The 19903-nt window shown below is 47.3% G+C and overlaps 57 non-coding genes across 57 annotated transcripts; all 57 read right to left on the bottom strand.

Moving 5' to 3' along the window:
• Positions 1-77: 77 nt before the first annotated feature.
• Positions 78-196, bottom strand: LOC145151057 (5S ribosomal RNA). Its single transcript, XR_013731854.1, has one exon. It is a non-coding gene; the product is annotated as a 5S ribosomal RNA (ribosomal RNA).
• Positions 197-426: 230 nt separating this feature from the next.
• Positions 427-545, bottom strand: LOC145151045 (5S ribosomal RNA). The gene has a single exon (XR_013731843.1). It is a non-coding gene; the product is annotated as a 5S ribosomal RNA (ribosomal RNA).
• A 230-nt stretch (positions 546-775) lies between these two features.
• LOC145155971 (5S ribosomal RNA) lies at positions 776-894 on the bottom strand. Its single transcript, XR_013736398.1, has one exon. It is a non-coding gene; the product is annotated as a 5S ribosomal RNA (ribosomal RNA).
• Positions 895-1125: 231 nt separating this feature from the next.
• Positions 1126-1244, bottom strand: LOC145136618 (5S ribosomal RNA). The gene has a single exon (XR_013720625.1). It is a non-coding gene; the product is annotated as a 5S ribosomal RNA (ribosomal RNA).
• A 230-nt stretch (positions 1245-1474) lies between these two features.
• On the bottom strand, positions 1475-1593 carry LOC145151034 (5S ribosomal RNA). Its single transcript, XR_013731832.1, has one exon. It is a non-coding gene; the product is annotated as a 5S ribosomal RNA (ribosomal RNA).
• Positions 1594-1824: 231 nt separating this feature from the next.
• LOC145143666 (5S ribosomal RNA) lies at positions 1825-1943 on the bottom strand. The gene has a single exon (XR_013724696.1). It is a non-coding gene; the product is annotated as a 5S ribosomal RNA (ribosomal RNA).
• A 230-nt stretch (positions 1944-2173) lies between these two features.
• LOC145155814 (5S ribosomal RNA) lies at positions 2174-2292 on the bottom strand. The gene has a single exon (XR_013736242.1). It is a non-coding gene; the product is annotated as a 5S ribosomal RNA (ribosomal RNA).
• A 232-nt stretch (positions 2293-2524) lies between these two features.
• LOC145136128 (5S ribosomal RNA) lies at positions 2525-2643 on the bottom strand. The gene has a single exon (XR_013720247.1). It is a non-coding gene; the product is annotated as a 5S ribosomal RNA (ribosomal RNA).
• A 230-nt stretch (positions 2644-2873) lies between these two features.
• Positions 2874-2992, bottom strand: LOC145151023 (5S ribosomal RNA). The gene has a single exon (XR_013731821.1). It is a non-coding gene; the product is annotated as a 5S ribosomal RNA (ribosomal RNA).
• Positions 2993-3221: 229 nt separating this feature from the next.
• On the bottom strand, positions 3222-3340 carry LOC145155686 (5S ribosomal RNA). The gene has a single exon (XR_013736115.1). It is a non-coding gene; the product is annotated as a 5S ribosomal RNA (ribosomal RNA).
• Positions 3341-3570: 230 nt separating this feature from the next.
• Positions 3571-3688, bottom strand: LOC145145865 (5S ribosomal RNA). The gene has a single exon (XR_013726818.1). It is a non-coding gene; the product is annotated as a 5S ribosomal RNA (ribosomal RNA).
• Positions 3689-3919: 231 nt separating this feature from the next.
• On the bottom strand, positions 3920-4038 carry LOC145141090 (5S ribosomal RNA). Its single transcript, XR_013722437.1, has one exon. It is a non-coding gene; the product is annotated as a 5S ribosomal RNA (ribosomal RNA).
• A 230-nt stretch (positions 4039-4268) lies between these two features.
• On the bottom strand, positions 4269-4387 carry LOC145144095 (5S ribosomal RNA). Its single transcript, XR_013725114.1, has one exon. It is a non-coding gene; the product is annotated as a 5S ribosomal RNA (ribosomal RNA).
• Positions 4388-4616: 229 nt separating this feature from the next.
• LOC145153259 (5S ribosomal RNA) lies at positions 4617-4735 on the bottom strand. Its single transcript, XR_013733779.1, has one exon. It is a non-coding gene; the product is annotated as a 5S ribosomal RNA (ribosomal RNA).
• Positions 4736-4962: 227 nt separating this feature from the next.
• LOC145149942 (5S ribosomal RNA) lies at positions 4963-5081 on the bottom strand. Its single transcript, XR_013730778.1, has one exon. It is a non-coding gene; the product is annotated as a 5S ribosomal RNA (ribosomal RNA).
• A 229-nt stretch (positions 5082-5310) lies between these two features.
• LOC145151012 (5S ribosomal RNA) lies at positions 5311-5429 on the bottom strand. Its single transcript, XR_013731810.1, has one exon. It is a non-coding gene; the product is annotated as a 5S ribosomal RNA (ribosomal RNA).
• Positions 5430-5658: 229 nt separating this feature from the next.
• LOC145148257 (5S ribosomal RNA) lies at positions 5659-5777 on the bottom strand. Its single transcript, XR_013729150.1, has one exon. It is a non-coding gene; the product is annotated as a 5S ribosomal RNA (ribosomal RNA).
• Positions 5778-6006: 229 nt separating this feature from the next.
• Positions 6007-6126, bottom strand: LOC145148184 (5S ribosomal RNA). The gene has a single exon (XR_013729082.1). It is a non-coding gene; the product is annotated as a 5S ribosomal RNA (ribosomal RNA).
• A 231-nt stretch (positions 6127-6357) lies between these two features.
• On the bottom strand, positions 6358-6476 carry LOC145147845 (5S ribosomal RNA). The gene has a single exon (XR_013728733.1). It is a non-coding gene; the product is annotated as a 5S ribosomal RNA (ribosomal RNA).
• A 228-nt stretch (positions 6477-6704) lies between these two features.
• Positions 6705-6823, bottom strand: LOC145153258 (5S ribosomal RNA). The gene has a single exon (XR_013733778.1). It is a non-coding gene; the product is annotated as a 5S ribosomal RNA (ribosomal RNA).
• A 227-nt stretch (positions 6824-7050) lies between these two features.
• Positions 7051-7169, bottom strand: LOC145144601 (5S ribosomal RNA). Its single transcript, XR_013725611.1, has one exon. It is a non-coding gene; the product is annotated as a 5S ribosomal RNA (ribosomal RNA).
• Positions 7170-7399: 230 nt separating this feature from the next.
• On the bottom strand, positions 7400-7518 carry LOC145146512 (5S ribosomal RNA). Its single transcript, XR_013727454.1, has one exon. It is a non-coding gene; the product is annotated as a 5S ribosomal RNA (ribosomal RNA).
• Positions 7519-7748: 230 nt separating this feature from the next.
• LOC145154790 (5S ribosomal RNA) lies at positions 7749-7867 on the bottom strand. Its single transcript, XR_013735252.1, has one exon. It is a non-coding gene; the product is annotated as a 5S ribosomal RNA (ribosomal RNA).
• A 230-nt stretch (positions 7868-8097) lies between these two features.
• Positions 8098-8216, bottom strand: LOC145151000 (5S ribosomal RNA). Its single transcript, XR_013731799.1, has one exon. It is a non-coding gene; the product is annotated as a 5S ribosomal RNA (ribosomal RNA).
• Positions 8217-8446: 230 nt separating this feature from the next.
• Positions 8447-8565, bottom strand: LOC145153256 (5S ribosomal RNA). The gene has a single exon (XR_013733776.1). It is a non-coding gene; the product is annotated as a 5S ribosomal RNA (ribosomal RNA).
• A 228-nt stretch (positions 8566-8793) lies between these two features.
• On the bottom strand, positions 8794-8912 carry LOC145153462 (5S ribosomal RNA). Its single transcript, XR_013733969.1, has one exon. It is a non-coding gene; the product is annotated as a 5S ribosomal RNA (ribosomal RNA).
• Positions 8913-9144: 232 nt separating this feature from the next.
• On the bottom strand, positions 9145-9263 carry LOC145155712 (5S ribosomal RNA). Its single transcript, XR_013736141.1, has one exon. It is a non-coding gene; the product is annotated as a 5S ribosomal RNA (ribosomal RNA).
• Positions 9264-9492: 229 nt separating this feature from the next.
• On the bottom strand, positions 9493-9611 carry LOC145141559 (5S ribosomal RNA). Its single transcript, XR_013722758.1, has one exon. It is a non-coding gene; the product is annotated as a 5S ribosomal RNA (ribosomal RNA).
• Positions 9612-9842: 231 nt separating this feature from the next.
• On the bottom strand, positions 9843-9961 carry LOC145153255 (5S ribosomal RNA). The gene has a single exon (XR_013733775.1). It is a non-coding gene; the product is annotated as a 5S ribosomal RNA (ribosomal RNA).
• A 227-nt stretch (positions 9962-10188) lies between these two features.
• On the bottom strand, positions 10189-10307 carry LOC145148430 (5S ribosomal RNA). The gene has a single exon (XR_013729315.1). It is a non-coding gene; the product is annotated as a 5S ribosomal RNA (ribosomal RNA).
• A 229-nt stretch (positions 10308-10536) lies between these two features.
• On the bottom strand, positions 10537-10655 carry LOC145150988 (5S ribosomal RNA). The gene has a single exon (XR_013731787.1). It is a non-coding gene; the product is annotated as a 5S ribosomal RNA (ribosomal RNA).
• A 231-nt stretch (positions 10656-10886) lies between these two features.
• Positions 10887-11005, bottom strand: LOC145145448 (5S ribosomal RNA). The gene has a single exon (XR_013726421.1). It is a non-coding gene; the product is annotated as a 5S ribosomal RNA (ribosomal RNA).
• Positions 11006-11234: 229 nt separating this feature from the next.
• Positions 11235-11354, bottom strand: LOC145148289 (5S ribosomal RNA). The gene has a single exon (XR_013729180.1). It is a non-coding gene; the product is annotated as a 5S ribosomal RNA (ribosomal RNA).
• Positions 11355-11584: 230 nt separating this feature from the next.
• Positions 11585-11703, bottom strand: LOC145141548 (5S ribosomal RNA). Its single transcript, XR_013722747.1, has one exon. It is a non-coding gene; the product is annotated as a 5S ribosomal RNA (ribosomal RNA).
• Positions 11704-11931: 228 nt separating this feature from the next.
• On the bottom strand, positions 11932-12050 carry LOC145153254 (5S ribosomal RNA). Its single transcript, XR_013733774.1, has one exon. It is a non-coding gene; the product is annotated as a 5S ribosomal RNA (ribosomal RNA).
• Positions 12051-12277: 227 nt separating this feature from the next.
• On the bottom strand, positions 12278-12396 carry LOC145147069 (5S ribosomal RNA). Its single transcript, XR_013727985.1, has one exon. It is a non-coding gene; the product is annotated as a 5S ribosomal RNA (ribosomal RNA).
• A 229-nt stretch (positions 12397-12625) lies between these two features.
• On the bottom strand, positions 12626-12744 carry LOC145140868 (5S ribosomal RNA). The gene has a single exon (XR_013722323.1). It is a non-coding gene; the product is annotated as a 5S ribosomal RNA (ribosomal RNA).
• A 230-nt stretch (positions 12745-12974) lies between these two features.
• On the bottom strand, positions 12975-13093 carry LOC145148569 (5S ribosomal RNA). The gene has a single exon (XR_013729448.1). It is a non-coding gene; the product is annotated as a 5S ribosomal RNA (ribosomal RNA).
• A 230-nt stretch (positions 13094-13323) lies between these two features.
• On the bottom strand, positions 13324-13442 carry LOC145150975 (5S ribosomal RNA). The gene has a single exon (XR_013731776.1). It is a non-coding gene; the product is annotated as a 5S ribosomal RNA (ribosomal RNA).
• A 230-nt stretch (positions 13443-13672) lies between these two features.
• Positions 13673-13791, bottom strand: LOC145153253 (5S ribosomal RNA). Its single transcript, XR_013733773.1, has one exon. It is a non-coding gene; the product is annotated as a 5S ribosomal RNA (ribosomal RNA).
• A 228-nt stretch (positions 13792-14019) lies between these two features.
• LOC145150963 (5S ribosomal RNA) lies at positions 14020-14138 on the bottom strand. Its single transcript, XR_013731765.1, has one exon. It is a non-coding gene; the product is annotated as a 5S ribosomal RNA (ribosomal RNA).
• Positions 14139-14368: 230 nt separating this feature from the next.
• On the bottom strand, positions 14369-14487 carry LOC145150951 (5S ribosomal RNA). Its single transcript, XR_013731755.1, has one exon. It is a non-coding gene; the product is annotated as a 5S ribosomal RNA (ribosomal RNA).
• A 229-nt stretch (positions 14488-14716) lies between these two features.
• Positions 14717-14835, bottom strand: LOC145143546 (5S ribosomal RNA). Its single transcript, XR_013724577.1, has one exon. It is a non-coding gene; the product is annotated as a 5S ribosomal RNA (ribosomal RNA).
• A 229-nt stretch (positions 14836-15064) lies between these two features.
• On the bottom strand, positions 15065-15183 carry LOC145153252 (5S ribosomal RNA). The gene has a single exon (XR_013733772.1). It is a non-coding gene; the product is annotated as a 5S ribosomal RNA (ribosomal RNA).
• Positions 15184-15414: 231 nt separating this feature from the next.
• On the bottom strand, positions 15415-15533 carry LOC145149742 (5S ribosomal RNA). Its single transcript, XR_013730591.1, has one exon. It is a non-coding gene; the product is annotated as a 5S ribosomal RNA (ribosomal RNA).
• Positions 15534-15762: 229 nt separating this feature from the next.
• On the bottom strand, positions 15763-15882 carry LOC145149370 (5S ribosomal RNA). Its single transcript, XR_013730229.1, has one exon. It is a non-coding gene; the product is annotated as a 5S ribosomal RNA (ribosomal RNA).
• Positions 15883-16112: 230 nt separating this feature from the next.
• On the bottom strand, positions 16113-16231 carry LOC145146691 (5S ribosomal RNA). Its single transcript, XR_013727623.1, has one exon. It is a non-coding gene; the product is annotated as a 5S ribosomal RNA (ribosomal RNA).
• A 229-nt stretch (positions 16232-16460) lies between these two features.
• On the bottom strand, positions 16461-16579 carry LOC145153250 (5S ribosomal RNA). Its single transcript, XR_013733770.1, has one exon. It is a non-coding gene; the product is annotated as a 5S ribosomal RNA (ribosomal RNA).
• A 227-nt stretch (positions 16580-16806) lies between these two features.
• On the bottom strand, positions 16807-16925 carry LOC145155970 (5S ribosomal RNA). Its single transcript, XR_013736397.1, has one exon. It is a non-coding gene; the product is annotated as a 5S ribosomal RNA (ribosomal RNA).
• Positions 16926-17154: 229 nt separating this feature from the next.
• LOC145146510 (5S ribosomal RNA) lies at positions 17155-17273 on the bottom strand. The gene has a single exon (XR_013727452.1). It is a non-coding gene; the product is annotated as a 5S ribosomal RNA (ribosomal RNA).
• Positions 17274-17502: 229 nt separating this feature from the next.
• On the bottom strand, positions 17503-17621 carry LOC145150940 (5S ribosomal RNA). The gene has a single exon (XR_013731744.1). It is a non-coding gene; the product is annotated as a 5S ribosomal RNA (ribosomal RNA).
• Positions 17622-17851: 230 nt separating this feature from the next.
• LOC145156060 (5S ribosomal RNA) lies at positions 17852-17970 on the bottom strand. Its single transcript, XR_013736485.1, has one exon. It is a non-coding gene; the product is annotated as a 5S ribosomal RNA (ribosomal RNA).
• A 230-nt stretch (positions 17971-18200) lies between these two features.
• LOC145153249 (5S ribosomal RNA) lies at positions 18201-18319 on the bottom strand. Its single transcript, XR_013733769.1, has one exon. It is a non-coding gene; the product is annotated as a 5S ribosomal RNA (ribosomal RNA).
• Positions 18320-18549: 230 nt separating this feature from the next.
• On the bottom strand, positions 18550-18668 carry LOC145150928 (5S ribosomal RNA). The gene has a single exon (XR_013731733.1). It is a non-coding gene; the product is annotated as a 5S ribosomal RNA (ribosomal RNA).
• A 231-nt stretch (positions 18669-18899) lies between these two features.
• Positions 18900-19018, bottom strand: LOC145150916 (5S ribosomal RNA). Its single transcript, XR_013731722.1, has one exon. It is a non-coding gene; the product is annotated as a 5S ribosomal RNA (ribosomal RNA).
• A 228-nt stretch (positions 19019-19246) lies between these two features.
• Positions 19247-19365, bottom strand: LOC145143545 (5S ribosomal RNA). Its single transcript, XR_013724576.1, has one exon. It is a non-coding gene; the product is annotated as a 5S ribosomal RNA (ribosomal RNA).
• Positions 19366-19594: 229 nt separating this feature from the next.
• Positions 19595-19713, bottom strand: LOC145153248 (5S ribosomal RNA). The gene has a single exon (XR_013733768.1). It is a non-coding gene; the product is annotated as a 5S ribosomal RNA (ribosomal RNA).
• Positions 19714-19903: the final 190 nt, after the last annotated feature.

The raw sequence follows: 19903 nt of genomic DNA, 5'->3' as shown, positions 1-19903 counted from the left end.
AAATAGCAAGAAAGAAAAAAAAACAAAAAAAAACCGCACGTAAAATCTAAAAAAACGCAAACGGACAACGAAAAAAGGGGGTGCAACACGAGGACTTCCCAGGGGGTCACCCATCCTAGTACTACTCTCGCCCAAGCACGCTTAACTGCGGAGTTCTGATGGGATCCGGTGCATTAGTGCTGGTATGATCGCACCCAAAATACTATCCATGCTTATTGCTTGTATGTCTTAAAAGACGCAGAAACTCCTTTGTTTTCGTACGCGAGGCGTGAGACCCACGTGACCGATCAGCTCCGTTCCAAAAATACGAAGACCATCAACCATGAAGCGGAGGCCACCCGAGCATAGAAATAGCAAGAAAGAAAAAAAAACAAAAAAAAACCGCATGTAAAATCTAAAAAAACGCAAACGGACAACGAAAAAGGGGGGGTGCAACACGAGGACTTCCCAGGGGGTCACCCATCCTAGTACTACTCTCGCCCAAGCACGCTTAACTGCGGAGTTCTGATGGGATCCGGTGCATTAGTGCTGGTATGATCGCACCCGAAATACTATCCATGCTTATTGCTTGTATATCTTAAAAGACGCAGAACCTCCTTTGTTTTCGTACGCGAGGCGTGGGACCCACGTGACCGATCGGCTCCGTTCCAAAAATACGAAGACCATGAACCATGAAACGGAGGCCACCCGAGCATAGAAATAGCAAGAAAGAAAAAAAAAAAAAAAAAAAACCGCACGTAAAATCTAAAAAAACGCAAACGGACAACGAAAAAGGGGGGTGCAACACGAGGACTTCCCAGGCGGTCACCCATCCTAGTACTACTCTCGCCCAAGCACGCTTAACTGCGAAGTTCTGATGGGATCCGGTGCATTAGTGCTGGTATGATCGCACCCGAAATACTATCCATGCTTTTTGCTTTTATGTCTTAAAAGACGCCGAACATCCTTTGTTTTCGTACGCGAGGCGTGGAACCCATGTGACCGATCGGCTCCGTTCCAAAAATACGAAAACCATCAACCATGAAGCGGAGGCCACCCGAGCATAGAAATAGCAAGAAAGAAAAAAAAAACAAAAAAAAACCGCACGTAAAATCTAAAAAAACGCAAACGGACAACGAAAAAGGGGGGGTGCAACACGAGGACTTCCCAGGGGGTCACCCATCCTAGTACTACTCTCGCCCAAGTACGCTTAACTGCGGAGTTCTGATGGGATCCGGTGCATTAGTGCTGGTATGATCGCACCCGAAATACTATCCATGCTTATTGCTTGTATGTCTTAAAAGACGCAGAACCTCCTTTGTTTTCGTAAGCGAGGCGTGGGACCCACGTGACCGATCGGCTCCGTTCCAAAAATACGAAGACCATGAACCATGAAACGGAGGCCACCCGAGCATAGAAATAGCAAGAAAGAAAAAAAAACAAAAAAAAAACCGCACGTAAAATCTAAAAAAACGCAAACGGACAACGAAAAAGAGGGGTGCAACACGAGGACTTCCCAGGGGGTCACCCATCCTAGTACTACTCTCGCCCAAGCACGCTTAACTGCGGAGTTCTGATGGGATCCGGTGCATTAGTGCTGGTATGATCGCACCCGAAATAATATCCATGCTTATTGCTTGTATGTCTTAAAAGACGCAGAACCTCCTTTGTTTTCGTACGCGAGGCGTGGGACCCACGTGACCGATCGGCTCCGTTCCAAAAATACGAAGACCATGAACCATGAAACGGAGGCCACCCGAGCATAGAAATAGCAAGAAAGAAAAAAAAAACAAAAAAAAACCGCACGTAAAATCTAAAAAAACGCAAACGGACAACGAAAAAGGGGGGGTGCAACACGAGGACTTCCCAGGCGGTCACCCATCCTAGTACTACTCTCGCCCAAGCACGCTTAACTGCGGGGTTCTGATGGGATCCGGTGCATTAGTGCTGGTATGATCGCACCCGAAATACTATCCATGCTTATTGGTTTTATGTCTTAAAAGACGCAGAACCTCCTTTGTTTTCGTACGCGAGGCGTGGAACCCACGTGACCGATCGGCTCCGTTTCAAAAATACGAAAACCATCAACAATGAAGCGGAGGCCACCCGAGCATAGAAATAGCAAGAAAGAAAAAAAAAACAAAAAAAAACCGCACGTAAAATCTAAAAAAACGCAAACGGACAACGAAAAAAGGGGGTGCAACACGAGGACTTCCCAGGGGGTCACCCATCCTAGTACTACTCTCGCCCAAGCACGGTTAACTGCGGAGTTCTGATGGGATCCGGTGCATTAGTGCTGGTATGATCGCACCCGAAATACTATCCATGCTTATTGTTTGTATGTCTTAAAAGACGCAGAACCTCCTTTGTTTTCGTACGCGAGGCGTGGGACCCACGTGACCGATCGGCTCCGTTCCAAAAATACGAAGACCATGAACCATGAAACGGAGGCCACCCGAGCATAGAAATAGCAAGAAAGAAAAAAAAAACAAAAAAAAAAACCGCACGTAAAATCTAAAAAAACGCAAACGGACAACGAAAAAGGGGGGTGCAACACGAGGACTTCCCAGGGGGTCACCCATCCTAGTACTACTCTCGCCCAAGCATGCTTAACTGCGGAGTTCTGATGGGATCCGGTGCATTAGTGCTGGTATGATCGCACCCGAAATAATATCCATGCTTATTGCTTGTATATCGTAAAAGACGCAGAACCTCCTTTGTTTTCGTACGCGAGGCGTGGGACCCACGTGACCGATCGGCTCCGTTCCAAAAATACGAAGACCGTGAACCATGAAACGGAGGCCACCCGAGCATAGAAATAGCAAGAAAGAAAAAAAAAACAAAAAAAAACCGCACATAAAATCTAAAAAAACGCAAACGGACAACGAAAAAGGGGGGTGCAACACGAGGACTTCCCAGGGGGTCACCCATCCTAGTACTACTCTCGCCCAAGCACGCTTAACTGCGGAGTTCTGATGGGATCCGGTGCATTAGTGCTGGTATGATCGCACCCAAAATACTATCCATGCTTATTGCTTGTATGTCTTAAAAGACGCAGAAACTCCTTTGTTTTCGTACGCGAGGCGTGAGACCCACGTGACCGATCAGCTCCGTTCCAAAAATACGAAGACCATCAACCATGAAGCGGAGGCCACCCGAGCATAGAAATAGCAAGAAAGAAAAAAAAACAAAAAAAAACCGCATGTAAAATCTAAAAAAACGCAAACGGACAACGAAAAAGGGGGGTGCAACACGAGGACTTCCCATGGGGTCACCCATCCTAGTACTACTCTCGCCCAAGCACGCTTAACTGCGGAGTTCTGATGGGATCCGGTGCATTAGTGCTGGTATGAGCGCACCCGAAATACTGTCCATGCTTATTGCTTGTATGTCTTAAAAGACACAGAACCTCCTTTGTTTTCGTACGCGAGGCGTGGGACCCACGTGACCGATTGGCTCCTTTCCAAAAATACGAAGACCATGAACCATGAAACGGAGGCCACCCGAGCATAGAAATAGCAAGAAAAAAAAAACAAAAAAAAACCGCACGTAAAATCTAAAAAAACGCAAACGGACAACGAAAAAGGGGGGGGGGTGCAACACGAGGACTTCCCAGGGGGTCACCATCCTAGTACTACTCTCGCCCAAGCACGCTTAACTGCGGAGTTCTGATGGGATCCGGTGCATTAGTGCTGGTATGATCGCACCCGAAATACTATCCATGGTTATTGCTTGTATATCTTAAAAGACGCAGAACCTCCTTTGTTTTCGTACGCGAGGCGTGGGACCCACGTGACCGATCGGCTCCGTTCCAAAAATACGAAGACCATGAACCATGAAACGGAGGCCACCCGAGCATAGAAATAGCAAGAAAGAAAAAAAAACAAAAAAAAAAACCGCACGTAAAATCTAAAAAAACGCAAACGGACAACGAAAAAGGGGTGTGCAACACGAGGACTTCCCAGGGGGTCACCCATCCTAGTACTACTCTCGCCCAAGCACGCTTAACTGCGGAGTTCCGATGGGATCCGGTGCATTAGTGCTGGTATGATCGCACCCGAAATAATATCCATGCTTATTGCTTGTATGTCTTAAAAGACGCAGAACCTCCTTTGTTTTCGTACGCGAGGCGTGGGACCCATGTGACCGATCGGCTCCGTTCCAAAAATACGAAGACCATGAACCATGAAACGGAGGCCACCCGAGCATAGAAATAGCAAGAAAGAAAAAAAAACAAAAAAAAAACCGCACGTAAAATCTAAAAAAACGCAAACGGACAACGAAAAAGGGGGGTGCAACACGAGGATTTCCCAGGGGGTCACCCATCCTAGTACTACTCTCGCCCAAGCACGCTTAACTGCGGAGTTCTGATGGGATCCGGTGCATTAGTGTTGGTATGATCGCACCCAAAATACTATCCATGCTTATTGCTTGTATGTCTTAAAAGACGCAGAAACTCCTTTGTTTTCGTACGCGAGGCGTGGGACCCACGTGACCGATCAGCTCCGTTCCAAAAATACGAAGACCATCAACCATGAAGCGGAGGCCACCCGTGCATAGAAATAGCAAGAAAGAAAAAAAAACAAAAAAAAACCGCACGTAAAATCTAAAAAAACGCAAACGGACAACGAAAAAGGGGGGTGCAACACGAGGACTTCCCATGGGGTCACCCATCCTAGTACTACTCTCGCCCAAGCACGCTTAACTGCGGAGTTCTGATGGGATCCGGTGCATTAGTGCTGGTATGATCGCACCCGAAATACTGCCCATGCTTATTGCTTGTATGTCTTAAAAGACACAGAACCTCCTTTGTTTTCGTACGCGAGGCGTGGGACCCACGTGACCGATCGGCTCCGTTCCAAAAATACGAAGACCATGAACCATGAAACGGAGGCCACCCGAGCATAGAAATAGCAACAAAAAAAAAACAAAAAAAAACAGCACGTAAAATCTAAAAAAACGCAAACGGACAACGAAAAAGGGGGGGTGCAACACGAGGACTTCCCAGGGGGTCACCCATCATAGTACTACGCTCGCCCAAGCACGCTTAACTGCGAAGTTCTGATGGGATCCGGTGCATTTGTGCTGGTATGATCGAACCCGAAATACTATCCATGCTTATTGCTTTTATGTCTTAAAAGACGCAGAACCTCCTTTGTTTTCGTACGCGAGGCGTGGAAGCCACGTGACCGATCGGCTCCGTTCCAAAAATACGAAAACCATCAACCATGAAGCGGAGGCCACCCGAGCATAGAAATAGCAAGAAAGAAAAAAAAACAAAAAAAAACCGCACGTAAAATCTAAAAAAACGCAAACGGACAACGAAAAAGGGGGGTGCAACACGAGGACTTCCCAGGGGGTCACCCATCCTAGTACTACTCTCGCCCAAGCACGCTTAACTGCGGAGTTCTGATGGGATCCGGTGCATTAGTGCTGGTATGATCGCACCCGAAATACTATCCATGCTTATTGCTTGTATGTCTTAAAAGACGCAGAACCTCCTTTGTTTTCGTACGCGAGGCGTGGGACCCACGTGACCGATCGGCTCCGTTCCAAAAATACGAAGACCATGAACCATGAAACGGAGGCCACCCGAGCATAGAAATAGCAAGAAAGAAAAAAAAACAAAAAAAAACCGCACGTAAAATCTAAAAAAACGCAAACGGACAACGAAAAAGGGGGGTGCAAGACGAGGACTTCCCAGGGGGTCACCCATCCAAGTACTACTCTCGCCCAAGCACGCTTGACTGCGGAGTTCTGATGCGATCCGGTGCATTAGTGCTGGTATGATCGCACCCGAAATACTATCCATGCTTATTGCTTGTATGTCTTAAAAGACGCAGAACCTCCTTTGTTTTCGTACGCGAGGCGTGGAACCCACGTGACCGATCGGCTCCGTTCCAAAAATACGAAAACCATCAACCATGAAGCGGAGGCCACCCGAGCATAGAAATAGCAAGAAAGAAAAAAAAACAAAAAAAAACCGCACGTAAAATCTAAAAAAACGCAAACGGACAACGAAAAAGGGGGGTGCAACACGAGGACTTCCCAGGGGGTCACCCATCCTAGTACTACTCTCGCCCAAGCACGCTTAACTGCGGAGTTTCTGATTGGATCCGGTGCATTAGTGCTGGTATGATCGCACCCGAAATACTATCCATGCTTATTGCTTGTATGTCTTAAAAGACGCAGAACCTCCTTTGTTTTCGTACGCGAGGCGTGGGACCCACGTGACCGATCGGCTCCGTTCCAAAAATACGAAGACCATGAACCATGAAACGGAGGCCACCCGAGCATAGAAATAGCAAGAAAGAAAAAAAAAACAAAAAAAAAACCGCACGTAAAATCTAAAAAAACGCAAACGGACAACGAAAAAGGGGGGTGCAACACGAGGACTTCCCAGGGGGTCACCCATTCTAGTACTACTCTCGCCCAAGCACGCTTAACTGCGGAGTTCTGATGGGATCCGGTGCATTAGAGTTGGTATGATCGCACCCGAAATACTATCCATGCTTATTGCTTGTATGTCTTAAAAGACGCAGAACCTCCTTTGTTTTCGTACGCGAGGCGTGGGACCCACGTGACCGATCAGCTCCGTTCCAAAAATACGAAGACCATCAACCATGAAGCGGAGGCCACCCGAGCATAGAAATAGCAAGAAAGAAAAAAAACAAAAAAAAACCGCACGTAAAATCTAAAAAAACGCAAACGGACAACGAAAAAGGGGGGTGCAACACGAGGACTTCCCATGGGGTCACCCATCCTAGTACTACTCTCGCCCAAGCACGCTTAACTGCGGAGTTCTGATGGGATCCGGTGCATTAGTGCTGGTATGATCGCACCCGAAATACTGTCCATGCTTATTGCTTGTATGTCTTAAAAGACACAGAACCTCCTTTGTTTTCGTACGCGAGGCGTGGAACCCACGTGACCGATCGGCTCCGTTCCAAAAATACGAAGACCATGAACCATGAAACGGAGGCCACCCGAGCATAGAAATAGCAAGAAAAAAAAAACAAAAAAAAACCGCACGTAAAATCTAAAAAAACGCAAACGGACAACGAAAAAGGGGGGGTGCAACACGAGGACTTCCCAGGCGGTCACCCATCCTAGTACTACTCTCGCCCAAGCACGCTTGACTGCGAAGTTCTGATGGGATCCGGTGCATTAGTGCTGGTATGATCGCACCCGAAATACTATCCATGCTTATTGCTTTTATGTCTTAAAAGACGCAGAACATCCTTTGTTTTCGTACGCGAGGCGTGGAACCCACGTGACCGATCGGCTCCGTTCCAAAAATACGAAAACCATCAACCATGAAGCGGAGGCCACCCGAGCATAGAAATAGCAAGAAAGAAAAAAAAAACAAAAAAAAACCGCACGTAAAATCTAAAAAAACGCAAACGGACAACGAAAAAGGGGGGTGCAACACGAGGACTTCCCAGGGGGTCACCTATCCTAGTACTACTCTCGCCCAAGTACGCTTAACTGCGGAGTTCTGATGGGATCCGGTGCATTAGTGCTGGTATGATCGCACCCGAAATACTATCCATGCTTATTGTTTGTATGTCTTAAAAGACGCAGAACCTCCTTTGTTTTCGTACGCGAGGCGTGGGACCCACGTGACCGATCGGCTCCGTTCCAAAAATACGAAGACCATGAACCATGAAACGGAGGCCACCCGAGCATAGAAATAGCAAGAAAGAAAAAAAACAAAAAAAAAAACCGCACGTAAAATCTAAAAAAACGCAAACGGACAACGAAAAAGGGGGGTGCAACACGAGGACTTCCCAGGGGGTCACCCATCCTAGTACTACTCTCGCCCAAGCACGCTTTACTGCGGAGTTCTGATGGGATCCGGTGCATTAGTGCTGGTATGATCGCACCCGAAATAATATCCATGCTTATTGCTTGTATGTCTTAAAAGACGCAGAACCTCCTTTGTTTTCGTACGCGAGGCGTGGGACCCACGTGACCGATCGGCTCCGTTCCAAAAATACGAAGACCATGAACCATGAAACGGAGGCCACCCGAGCATAGAAATAGCAAGAAAGAAAAAAAAAACAAAAAAAAACCGCACGTAAAATCTAAAAAAACGCAAACGGACAACGAAAAAGGGGGGTGCAACACGAGGACTTCCCAGGGGGTCACCCATCCTAGTACTACTCTCGCCCAAGCACGCTTAACTGCGGAGTTCTGATGGGATCCGGTGCATTAGTGCTGGTATGATCGCACCCAAAATACTATCCATGCTTATTGCTTGTATGTCTTAAAAGACGCAGAAACTCCTTTGTTTTCGTACGCGAGGCGTGAGACCCACGTGACCGATCAGCTCCGTTCCAAAAATACGAAGACCATCAACCATGAAGCGGAGGCCACCCGAGCATAGAAATAGCAAGAAAGAAAAAAAAAACAAAAAAAAACCGCATGTAAAATCTAAAAAAACGCAAACGGACAACGAAAAAGGGGGGTGCAACACGAGGACTTCCCATGGGGTCACCCATCCTAGTACTACTCTCGCCCAAGCACGCTTAACTGCGGAGTTCTGATGGGATCCGGTGCATTAGTGCTGGTATGATCGCACCCGAAATACTGTCCATGCTTATTGCTTGTATGTCTTAAAAGACACAGAACCTCCTTTGTTTTCGTACGCGAGGCGTGGGACCCACGTGACCGATCGGCTCCTTTCCAAAAATACGAAGACCATGAACCATGAAACGGAGGCCACCCGAGCATAGAAATAGCAAGAAAAAAAAAACAAAAAAAAACCGCACGTAAAATCTAAAAAAACGCAAACGGACAACGAAAAAAGGGGGGGTGCAACACGAGGACTTCCCAAGGGGTCACCCATCCTAGTACTACTCTCGCCCAAGCACGCTTAACTGCGGAGTTCTGATGGGATCCGGTGCATTAGTGCTGGTATGATCGCACCCGAAATACTATCCATGGTTATTGCTTGTATATCTTAAAAGACGCAGAACCTCCTTTGTTTTCGTACGCGAGGCGTGGGACCCACGTGACCGATCGGCTCCGTTCCAAAAATACGAAGACCATGAACCATGAAACGGAGGCCACCCGAGCATAGAAATAGCAAGAAAGAAAAAAAAAACAAAAAAAAAAACCGCACGTAAAATCTAAAAAAACGCAAACGGACAACGAAAAAGGGGGGTGCAACACGAGGACTTCCCAGGGGGTCACCCATCCTACTACTACTCTCGCCCAAGCACGCTTAACTGCGGAGTTCTGATGGGATCCGGTGCATTAGTGCTGGTATGATCGCACCCGAAATAATATCCATGCTTATTGCTTGTATGTCTTAAAAGACGCAGAACCTCCTTTGTTTTCGTACGCGAGGCGTGGGACCCACGTGACCGATCGGCTCCGTTCCAAAAATACGAAGACCATGAACCATGAAACGGAGGCCACCCGAGCATAGAAATAGCAAGAAAGAAAAAAAAACAAAAAAAAACCGCACGTAAAATCTAAAAAAACGCAAACGGACAACGAAAAAGGGGGGTGCAACACGAGGACTTCCCAGGGGGTCACCCATCCTAGTACTACTCTCGCCCAAGCACGCTTAACTGCGGAGTTCTGATGGGATCCGGTGCATTAGTGTTGGTATGATCGCACCCAAAATACTATCCATGCTTATTGCTTGTATGTCTTAAAAGACGCAGAAACTCCTTTGTTTTCGTACGCGAGGCGTGGGACCCACGTGACCGATCAGCTCCGTTCCAAAAATACGAAGACTATCAACCATGAAGCGGAGGCCACCCGAGCATAGAAATAGCAAGAAAGAAAAAAAAACAAAAAAAAAAACCGCACGTAAAATCTAAAAAAACGCAAACGGACAACGAAAAAAGGGGGTGCAACACGAGGACTTCCCATGGGGTCACCCATCCTAGTACTACTCTCGCCCAAGCACGCTTAACTGCGGAGTTCTGATGGGATCCGGTGCATTAGTGCTGGTATGATCGCACCCGAAATACTGCCCATGCTTATTGCTTGTATGTCTTAAAAGACACAGAACCTCCTTTGTTTTCGTACGCGAGGCGTGGGACCCACGTGACCGATCGGCTCCGTTCCAAAAATACGAAGACCATGAACCATGAAACGGAGGCCACCCGAGCATAGAAATAGCAACAAAAAAAAAACAAAAAAAAACAGCACGTAAAATCTAAAAAAACGCAAACGGACAACGAAAAAGGGGGGGTGCAACACGAGGACTTCCCAGGGGGTCACCCATCCTAGTACTACGCTCGCCCAAGCACGCTTAACTGCGGAGTTCTGATGGGATCCGGTGCATTTGTGCTGGTATGATCGAACCCGAAATACTATCCATGCTTATTGCTTTTATGTCTTAAAAGACGCAGAACCTCCTTTGTTTTCGTACGCGAGGCGTGGAACCCACGTGACCGATCGGCTCCGTTCCAAAAATACGAAAACCATCAACCATGAAGCGGAGGCCACCCGAGCATAGAAATAGCAAGAAAGAAAAAAAAACAAAAAAAAACCGCACGTAAAATCTAAAAAAACGCAAACGGACAACGAAAAAGGGGGGTGCAACACGAGGACTTCCCAGGGGGTCACCCATCCTAGTACTACTCTCGCCCAAGCACGCTTAACTGCGGAGTTCTGATGGGATCCGGTGCATTAGTGCTGGTATGATCGCACCCGAAATACTATCCATGCTTATTGCTTGTATGTCTTAAAAGACGCAGAACCTCCTTTGTTTTCGTACGCGAGGCGTGGGACCCACGTGACCGATCGGCTCCGTTCCAAAAATACGAAGACCATGAACCATGAAACGGAGGCCACCCGAGCATAGAAATAGCAAGAAAGAAAAAAAAAACAAAAAAAAAACCGCACGTAAAATCTAAAAAAACGCAAACGGACAACGAAAAAGGGGGGTGCAAGACGAGGACTTCCCAGGGGGTCACCCATCCAAGTACTACTCTCGCCCAAGCACGCTTGACTGCGGAGTTCTGATGGGATCCGGTGCATTAGTGCTGGTATGATCGCACCCGAAATACTATCCATGCTTATTGCTTGTATGTCTTAAAAGACGCAGAACCTCCTTTGTTTTCGTACGCGAGGCGTGGAACCCACGTGACCGATCGGCTCCGTTCCAAAAATACGAAAACCATCAACCATGAAGCGGAGGCCACCCGAGCATAGAAATAGCAAGAAAGAAAAAAAAACAAAAAAAAACCGCACGTAAAATCTAAAAAAACGCAAACGGACAACGAAAAAGGGGGGTGCAACACGAGGACTTCCCAGGGGGTCACCCATCGTAGTACTACTCTCGCCCAAGCACGCTTAACTGCGGAGTTTCTGATAGGATCCGGTGCATTAGTGCTGGTATGATCGCACCCGAAATACTATCCATGCTTATTGCTTGTATGTCTTAAAAGACGCAGAACCTCCTTTGTTTTCGTACGCGAGGCGTGGGACCCACGTGACCGATCGGCTCCGTTCCAAAAATACGAAGACCATGAACCATGAAACGGAGGCCACCCGAGCATAGAAATAGCAATAAAGAAAAAAAAAACAAAAAAAAACCGCACGTAAAATCTAAAAAAACGCAAACGGACAACGAAAAAGGGGGGTGCAACACGAGGACTTCCCAGGGGGTCACCCATCCTAGTACTACTCTCGCCCAAGCACGCTTAACTGCGGAGTTCTGATGGGATCCGGTGCATTAGTGTTGGTATGATCGCACCCAAAATACTATCCATGCTTATTGCTTGTATGTCTTAAAAGACGCAGAAACTCCTTTGTTTTCGTACGCGAGGCGTGGGACCCACGTGACCGATCAGCTCCGTTCCAAAAATACGAAGACCATCAACCATGAAGCGGAGGCCACCCGAGCATAGAAATAGCAAGAAAGAAAAAAAAACAAAAAAAAACCGCACGTAAAATCTAAAAAAACGCAAACGGACAACGAAAAGGGGGGTGCAACACGAGGACTTCCCATGGGGTCACCCATCCTAGTACTACTCTCGCCCAAGCACGCTTAACTGCGGAGTTCTGATGGGATCCGGTGCATTAGTGCTGGTATGATCGCACCCGAAATACTGCCCATGCATATTGCTTGTATGTCTTAAAAGACACAGAACCTCCTTTGTTTTCGTACGCGAGGCGTGGGACCCACGTGACCGATCGGCCCCGTTCCAAAAATACGAAGACCATGAACCATGAAACGGAGGCCACCCGAGCATAGAAATAGCAAGAAAAAAAAAACAAAAAAAAACAGCACGTAAAATCTAAAAAAACGCAAACGGACAACGAAAAAGGGGGGGTGCAACACGAGGACTTCCCAGGGGGTCACCCATCCTAGTACTACGCTCGCCCAAGCACACTTAACTGCGGAGTTCTGATGGGATCCGGTGCATTTGTGCTGGTATGATCGAACCCGAAATACTATCCATGCTTATTGCTTTTATGTCTTAAAAGACGCAGAACCTCCTTTGTTTTCGTACGCGAGGCGTGGAACCCACGTGACCGATCGGCTCCGTTCCAAAAATACGAAAACCATCAACCATGAAGCGGAGGCCACCCGAGCATAGAAATAGCAAGAAAGAAAAAAAAACAAAAAAAAACCGCACGTAAAATCTAAAAAAACGCAAACGGACAACGAAAAAGGGGGGTGCAACACGAGGACTTCCCAAGGGGTCACCCATCCTAGTACTACTCTCGCCCAAGTACGCTTAACTGCGGAGTTCTGATGGGATCCGGTGCATTAGTGCTGGTATGATCGCACCCGAAATACTATCCATGCTTATTGCTTGTATGTCTTAAAAGACGCAGAACCTCCTTTGTTTCCGTACGCGAGGCGTGGGACCCACGTGACCGATCGGCTCCGTTCCAAAAATACGAAGACCATGAACCATGAAACGGAGGCCACCCGAGCATAGAAATAGCAAGAAAGAAAAAAAAACAAAAAAAAAACCGCACGTAAAATCTAAAAAAACGCAAACGGACAACGAAAAAGGGGGGTGCAACACGAGGACTTCCCATGGGGTCACCCATCCTAGTACTACTCTCGCCAAAGCACGCTTAACTGCGGAGTTCTGATGGGATCAGGTGCATTAGTGCTGGTATGATCGCACCCGAAATAATATCCATGCTTATTGCTTGTATGTCTTAAAAGACGCAGAACCTCCTTTGTTTTCGTACGCGAGGCGTGGGACCCACGTGACCGATCGGTTCCGTTCCAAAAATACGAAGACCATGAACCATGAAACGGAGGCCACCCGAGCATAGAAATAGCAAGAAAGAAAAAAAAAACAAAAAAAAACCGCACGTAAAATCTAAAAAAACGCAAACGGACAACGAAAAAGGGGGGTGCAACACGAGGACTTCCCAGGGGGTCACCCATCCTAGTACTACTCTCGCCCAAGCACGCTTAACTGCGGAGTTCTGATGGGATCCGGTGCATTAGTGCTGGTATGATCGCACCCAAAATACTATCCATGCCTATTGCTTGTATGTCTTAAAAGACGCAGAAACTCCTTTGTTTTCGTACGCGAGGCGTGAGACCCACGTGACCGATCAGCTCCGTTCCAAAAATACGAAGACCATCAACCATGAAGCGGAGGCCACCCGAGCATAGAAATAGCAAGAAAGAAAAAAAAACAAAAAAAAACCGCATGTAAAATCTAAAAAAACGCAAACGGACAACGAAAAAGGGGGGGTGCAACACGAGGACTTCCCATGGGGTCACCCATCCTAGTACTACTCTCGCCCAAGCACGCTTAACTGCGGAGTTCTGATGGGATCCGGTGCATTAGTGCTGGTATGATCGCACCCGAAATACTGTCCATGCTTATTGCTTGTATGTCTTAAAAGACACAGAACCTCCTTTGTTTTCGTACGCGAGGCGTGGGACCCACGTGACCGATCGGCTCCTTTCCAAAAATACGAAGACCATGAACCATGAAACGGAGGCCACCCGAGCATAGAAATAGCAAGAAAAAAAAAACAAAAAAAAACCGCACGTAAAATCTAAAAAAACGCAAACGGACAACGAAAAAGGGGGGGGTGCAACACGAGGACTTCCCAGGGGGTCACCCATCCTAGTACTACTCTCGCCCAAGCACGCTTAACTGCGGAGTTCTGATGGGATCCGGTGCATTAGTGCTGGTATGATCGCACCCGAAATACTATCCATGCTTATTGCTTGTATATCTTAAAAGACGCAGAACCTCCTTTGTTTTCGTACGCGAGGCGTGGGACCCACGTGACCGATCGGCTCCGTTCCAAAAATACGAAGACCATGAACCATGAAACGGAGGCCACCCGAGCATAGAAATAGCAAGAAAGAAAAAAAAACAAAAAAAAAACCGCACGTAAAATCTAAAAAAACGCAAACGGACAACGAAAAAGGGGGGTGCAACACGAGGACTTCCCAGGGGGTCACCCATCCTAGTACTACTCTCGCCCAAGCACGCTTAACTGCGGAGTTCTGATGGGATCCGGTGCATTAGTGCTGGTATGATCGCACCCGAAATAATATCCATGCTTATTGCTTGTATGTCTTAAAAGACGCAGAACCTCCTTTGTTTTCGTACGCGAGGCGTGGGACCCACGTGACCGATCGGCTCCGTTCCAAAAATACGAAGACCATGAACCATGAAACGGAGGCCACCCGAGCATAGAAATAGCAAGAAAGAAAAAAAAACAAAAAAAAACCGCACGTAAAATCTAAAAAAACGCAAACGGACAACGAAAAAGGGGGGTGCAACACGAGGACTTCCCAGGGGGTCACCCATCCTAGTACTACTCTCGCCCAAGCACGCTTAACTACGGAGTTCTGATGGGATCCGGTGCATTAGTGTTGGTATGATCGCACCCAAAATACTATCCATGCTTATTGCTTGTATGTCTTAAAAGACGCAGAAACTCCTTTGTTTTCGTACGCGAGGCGTGGGACCCACGTGACCGATCAGCTCCGTTCCAAAAATACGAAGACCATCAACCATGAAGCGGAGGCCACCCGAGCATAGAAATAGCAAGAAAGAAAAAAAAACAAAAAAAAACCGCACGTAAAATCTAAAAAAACGCAAACGGACAACGAAAAAGGGGGGTGCAACACGAGGACTTCCCATGGGGTCACCCATCCTAGTACTACTCTCGCCCAAGCACGCTTAACTGCGGAGTTCTGATGGGATCCGGTGCATTAGTGCTGGTATGATCGCACCCGAAATACTATCCATGCTTATTGCTTGTATGTCTTAAAAGACGCAGAACCTCCTTTGTTTTCGTACGCGAGGCGTGGGACCCACGTGACCGATCGGCTCCGTTCCAAAAATACGAAGACCATGAACCATGAAACGGAGGCCACCCGAGCATAGAAATAGCAAGAAAGAAAAAAAAAACAAAAAAAAAACCGCACGTAAAATCTAAAAAAACGCAAACGGACAACGAAAAAGGGGGGTGCAAGACGAGGACTTCCCAGGGGGTCACCCATCCAAGTACTACTCTCGCCCAAGCACGCTTGACTGCGGAGTTCTGATGGGATCCGGTGCATTTGTGCTGGTATGATCGCACAGGAAATACTATCCATGCTTATTGCTTGTATGTCTTAAAAGACGCAGAACCTCCTTTGTTTTCGTACGCGAGGCGTGGAACCCACGTGACCGATCGGCTCCGTTCCAAAAATACGAAAACCATCAACCATGAAGCGGAGGCCACCCGAGCATAGAAATAGCAAGAAAGAAAAAAAAACAAAAAAAAACCGCACGTAAAATCTAAAAAAACGCAAACGGACAACGAAAAAGGGGGGTGCAACACGAGGACTTCCCAGGGGGTCACCCATCCTAGTACTACTCTCGCCCAAGCACGCTTAACTGCGGAGTTTCTGATAGGATCCGGTGCATTAGTGCAGGTATGATCGCACCTGAAATACTATCCATGCTTATTGCTTGTATGTCTTAAAAGACGCAGAACCTCCTTTGTTTTCGTACGCGAGGCGTGGGACCCACGTGACCGATCGGCTCCGTTCCAAAAATACGAAGACCATGAACCATGAAACGGAGGCCACCCGAGCATAGAAATAGCAAGAAAGAAAAAAAAACAAAAAAAAAACCGCACGTAAAATCTAAAAAAACGCAAACGGACAACGAAAAAGGGGGGTGCAACACGAGGACTTCCCAGGGGGTCACCCATCCTAGTACTACTCTCGCCCAAGCACGCTTAACTGCGGAGTTCTGATGGGATCCGGTGCATTAGAGTTGGTATGATCGCACCCGAAATACTATCCATGCTTATTGCTTGTATGTCTTAAAAGACGCAGAACCTCCTTTGTTTTCGTACGCGAGGCGTGGGACCCACGTGACCGATCAGCTCCGTTCCAAAAATACGAAGACCATCAACCATGAAGCGGAGGCCACCCGAGCATAGAAATAGCAAGAAAGAAAAAAAAACAAAAAAAAACCGCACGTAAAATCTAAAAAAACGCAAACGGACAACGAAAAAGGGGGGTGCAACACGAGGACTTCCCATGGGGTCACCCATCCTAGTACTACTCTCGCCCAAGCACGCTTAACTGCGGAGTTCTGATGGGATCCGGTGCATTAGTGCTGGTATGATCGCACCCGAAATACTGTCCATGCTTATTGCTTGTATGTCTTAAAAGACACAGAACCTCCTTTGTTTTCGTACGCGAGGCGTGGAACCCACGTGACCGATCGGCTCCGTTCCAAAAATACGAAGACCATGAACCATGAAACGGAGGCCACCCGAGCATAGAAATAGCAAGAAAAAAAAAACAAAAAAAAACCGCACGTAAAATCTAAAAAAACGCAAACGGACAACGAAAAAGGGGGGGTGCAACACGAGGACTTCCCAGGCGGTCACCCATCCTAGTACTACTCTCGCCCAAGCACGCTTAACTGCGAAGTTCTGATGGGATCCGGTGCATTAGTGCTGGTATGATCGCACCCGAAATACTATCCATGCTTATTGCTTTTATGTCTTAAAAGACGCAGAACATCCTTTGTTTTCGTACGCGAGGCGTGGAACCCACGTGACCGATCGGCTCCGTTCCAAAAATACGAAAACCATCAACCATGAAGCGGAGGCCACCCGAGCATAGAAATAGCAAGAAAGAAAAAAAAACAAAAAAAAACCGCACGTAAAATCTAAAAAAACGCAAACGGACAACGAAAAAGGGGGGTGCAACACGAGGACTTCCCAGGGGGTCACCTATCCTAGTACTACTCTCGCCCAAGTACGCTTAACTGCGGAGTTCTGATGGGATCCGGTGCATTAGTGCTGGTATGATCGCACCCGAAATACTATCCATGCTTATTGTTTGTATGTCTTAAAAGACGCAGAACCTCCTTTGTTTTCGTACGCGAGGCGTGGGACCCACGTGACCGATCGGCTCCGTTCCAAAAATACGAAGACCATGAACCATGAAACGGAGGCCACCCGAGCATAGAAATAGCAAGAAAGAAAAAAAAACAAAAAAAAACCGCACGTAAAATCTAAAAAAACGCAAACGGACAACGAAAAAGGGGGGTGCAACACGAGGACTTCCCAGGGGGTCACCCATCCTAGTACTACTCTCGCCCAAGCACGCTTAACTGCGGAGTTCTGATGGGATCCGGTGCATTAGTGCTGGTATGATCGCACCCGAAATAATATCCATGCTTATTGCTTGTATGTCTTAAAAGACGCAGAACCTCCTTTGTTTTCGTACGCGAGGCGTGGGACCCACGTGACCGATCGGCTCCGTTCCAAAAATACGAAGACCATGAACCATGAAACGGAGGCCACCCGAGCATAGAAATAGCAAGAAAGAAAAAAAAAACAAAAAAAAACCGCACGTAAAATCTAAAAAAACGCAAACGGACAACGAAAAAGGGGGGTGCAACACGAGGACTTCCCAGGGGGTCACCCATCCTAGTACTACTCTCGCCCAAGCACGCTTAACTGCGAAGTTCTGATGGGATCCGGTGCATTAGTGCTGGTATGATCGCACCCAAAATACTATCCATGCTTATTGCTTGTATGTCTTAAAAGACGCAGAAACTCCTTTGTTTTCGTACGCGAGGCGTGAGACCCACGTGACCGATCAGCTCCGTTCCAAAAATACGAAGACCATCAACCATGAAGCGGAGGCCACCCGAGCATAGAAATAGCAAGAAAGAAAAAAAAACAAAAAAAAACCGCATGTAAAATCTAAAAAAACGCAAACGGACAACGAAAAAGGGGGGGTGCAACACGAGGACTTCCCATGGGGTCACCCATCCTAGTACTACTCTCGCCCAAGCACGCTTAACTGCGGAGTTCTGATGGGATCCGGTGCATTAGTGCTGGTATGATCGCACCCGAAATACTGTCCATGCTTATTGCTTGTATGTCTTAAAAGACACAGAACCTCCTTTGTTTTCGTACGCGAGGCGTGGGACCCACGTGACCGATCGGCTCCTTTCCAAAAATACGAAGACCATGAACCATGAAACGGAGGCCACCCGAGCATAGAAATAGCAAGAAAAAAAAAACAAAAAAAAACCGCACGTAAAATCTAAAAAAACGCAAACGGACAACGAAAAAGGGGGGGGGGTGCAACACGAGGACTTCCCAGGGGGTCACCCATCCTAGTACTACTCTCGCCCAAGCACGCTTAACTGCGGAGTTCTGATGGGATCCGGTGCATTAGTGCTGGTATGATCGCACCCGAAATACTATCCATGGTTATTGCTTGTATATCTTAAAAGACGCAGAACCTCCTTTGTTTTCGTACGCGAGGCGTGGGACCCACGTGACCGATCGGCTCCGTTCCAAAAATACGAAGACCATGAACCATGAAACGGAGGCCACCCGAGCATAGAAATAGCAAGAAAAAAAAAAAAAACAAAAAAAAAACCGCACGTAAAATCTAAAAAAACGCAAACGGACAACGAAAAAGGGGGGTGCAACACGAGGACTTCCCAGGGGGTCACCCATCCTAGTACTACTCTCGCCCAAGCACGCTTAACTGCGGAGTTCTGATGGGATCCGGTGCATTAGTGCTGGTATGATCGCACCCGAAATAATATCCATGCTTATTGCTTGTATGTCTTAAAAGACGCAGAACCTCCTTTGTTTTCGTACGCGAGGCGTGGGACCCACGTGACCGATCGGCTCCGTTCCAAAAATACGAAGACCATGAACCATGAAACGGAGGCCACCCGAGCATAGAAATAGCAAGAAAGAAAAAAAAACAAAAAAAACCGCACGTAAAATCTAAAAAAACGCAAACGGACAACGAAAAAGGGGGGTGCAACACGAGGACTTCCCAGGGGGTCACCCATCCTAGTACTACTCTCGCCCAAGCACGCTTAACTACGGAGTTCTGATGGGATCCGGTGCATTAGTGTTGGTATGATCGCACCCAAAATACTATCCATGCTTATTGCTTGTATGTCTTAAAAGACGCAGAAACTCCTTTGTTTTCGTACGCGAGGCGTGGGACCCACGTGACCGATCAGCTCCGTTCCAAAAATACGAAGACCATCAACCATGAAGCGGAGGCCACCCGAGCATAGAAATAGCAAGAAAGAAAAAAAAACAAAAAAAAACCGCACGTAAAATCTAAAAAAACGCAAACGGACAACGAAAAAGGGGGGTGCAACACGAGGACTTCCCATGGGGTCACCCATCCTAGTACTACTCTCGCCCAAGCACGCTTAACTGCGGAGTTCTGATGGGATCCGGTGCATTAGTGCTGGTATGATCGCACCCGAAATACTGCCCATGCTTATTGCTTGTATGTCTTAAAAGACACAGAACCTCCTTTGTTTTCGTACGCGAGGCGTGGGACCCACGTGACCGATCGGCTCCGTTCCAAAAATACGAAGACCATGAACCATGAAACGGAGGCCACCCGAGCATAGAAATAGCAACAAAAAAAAAACAAAAAAAAACAGCACGT

Source organism: Lactuca virosa, chromosome 1 (assembly GCF_052849685.1).
Source record: "Lactuca virosa cultivar CGN04683 chromosome 1, Lactuca_virosa_CGN04683_v6, whole genome shotgun sequence".
In the NCBI taxonomy this organism is placed as follows: domain Eukaryota; kingdom Viridiplantae; phylum Streptophyta; class Magnoliopsida; order Asterales; family Asteraceae; genus Lactuca; species Lactuca virosa.
This window is presented reverse-complemented; position numbering and strand designations above follow the sequence as displayed.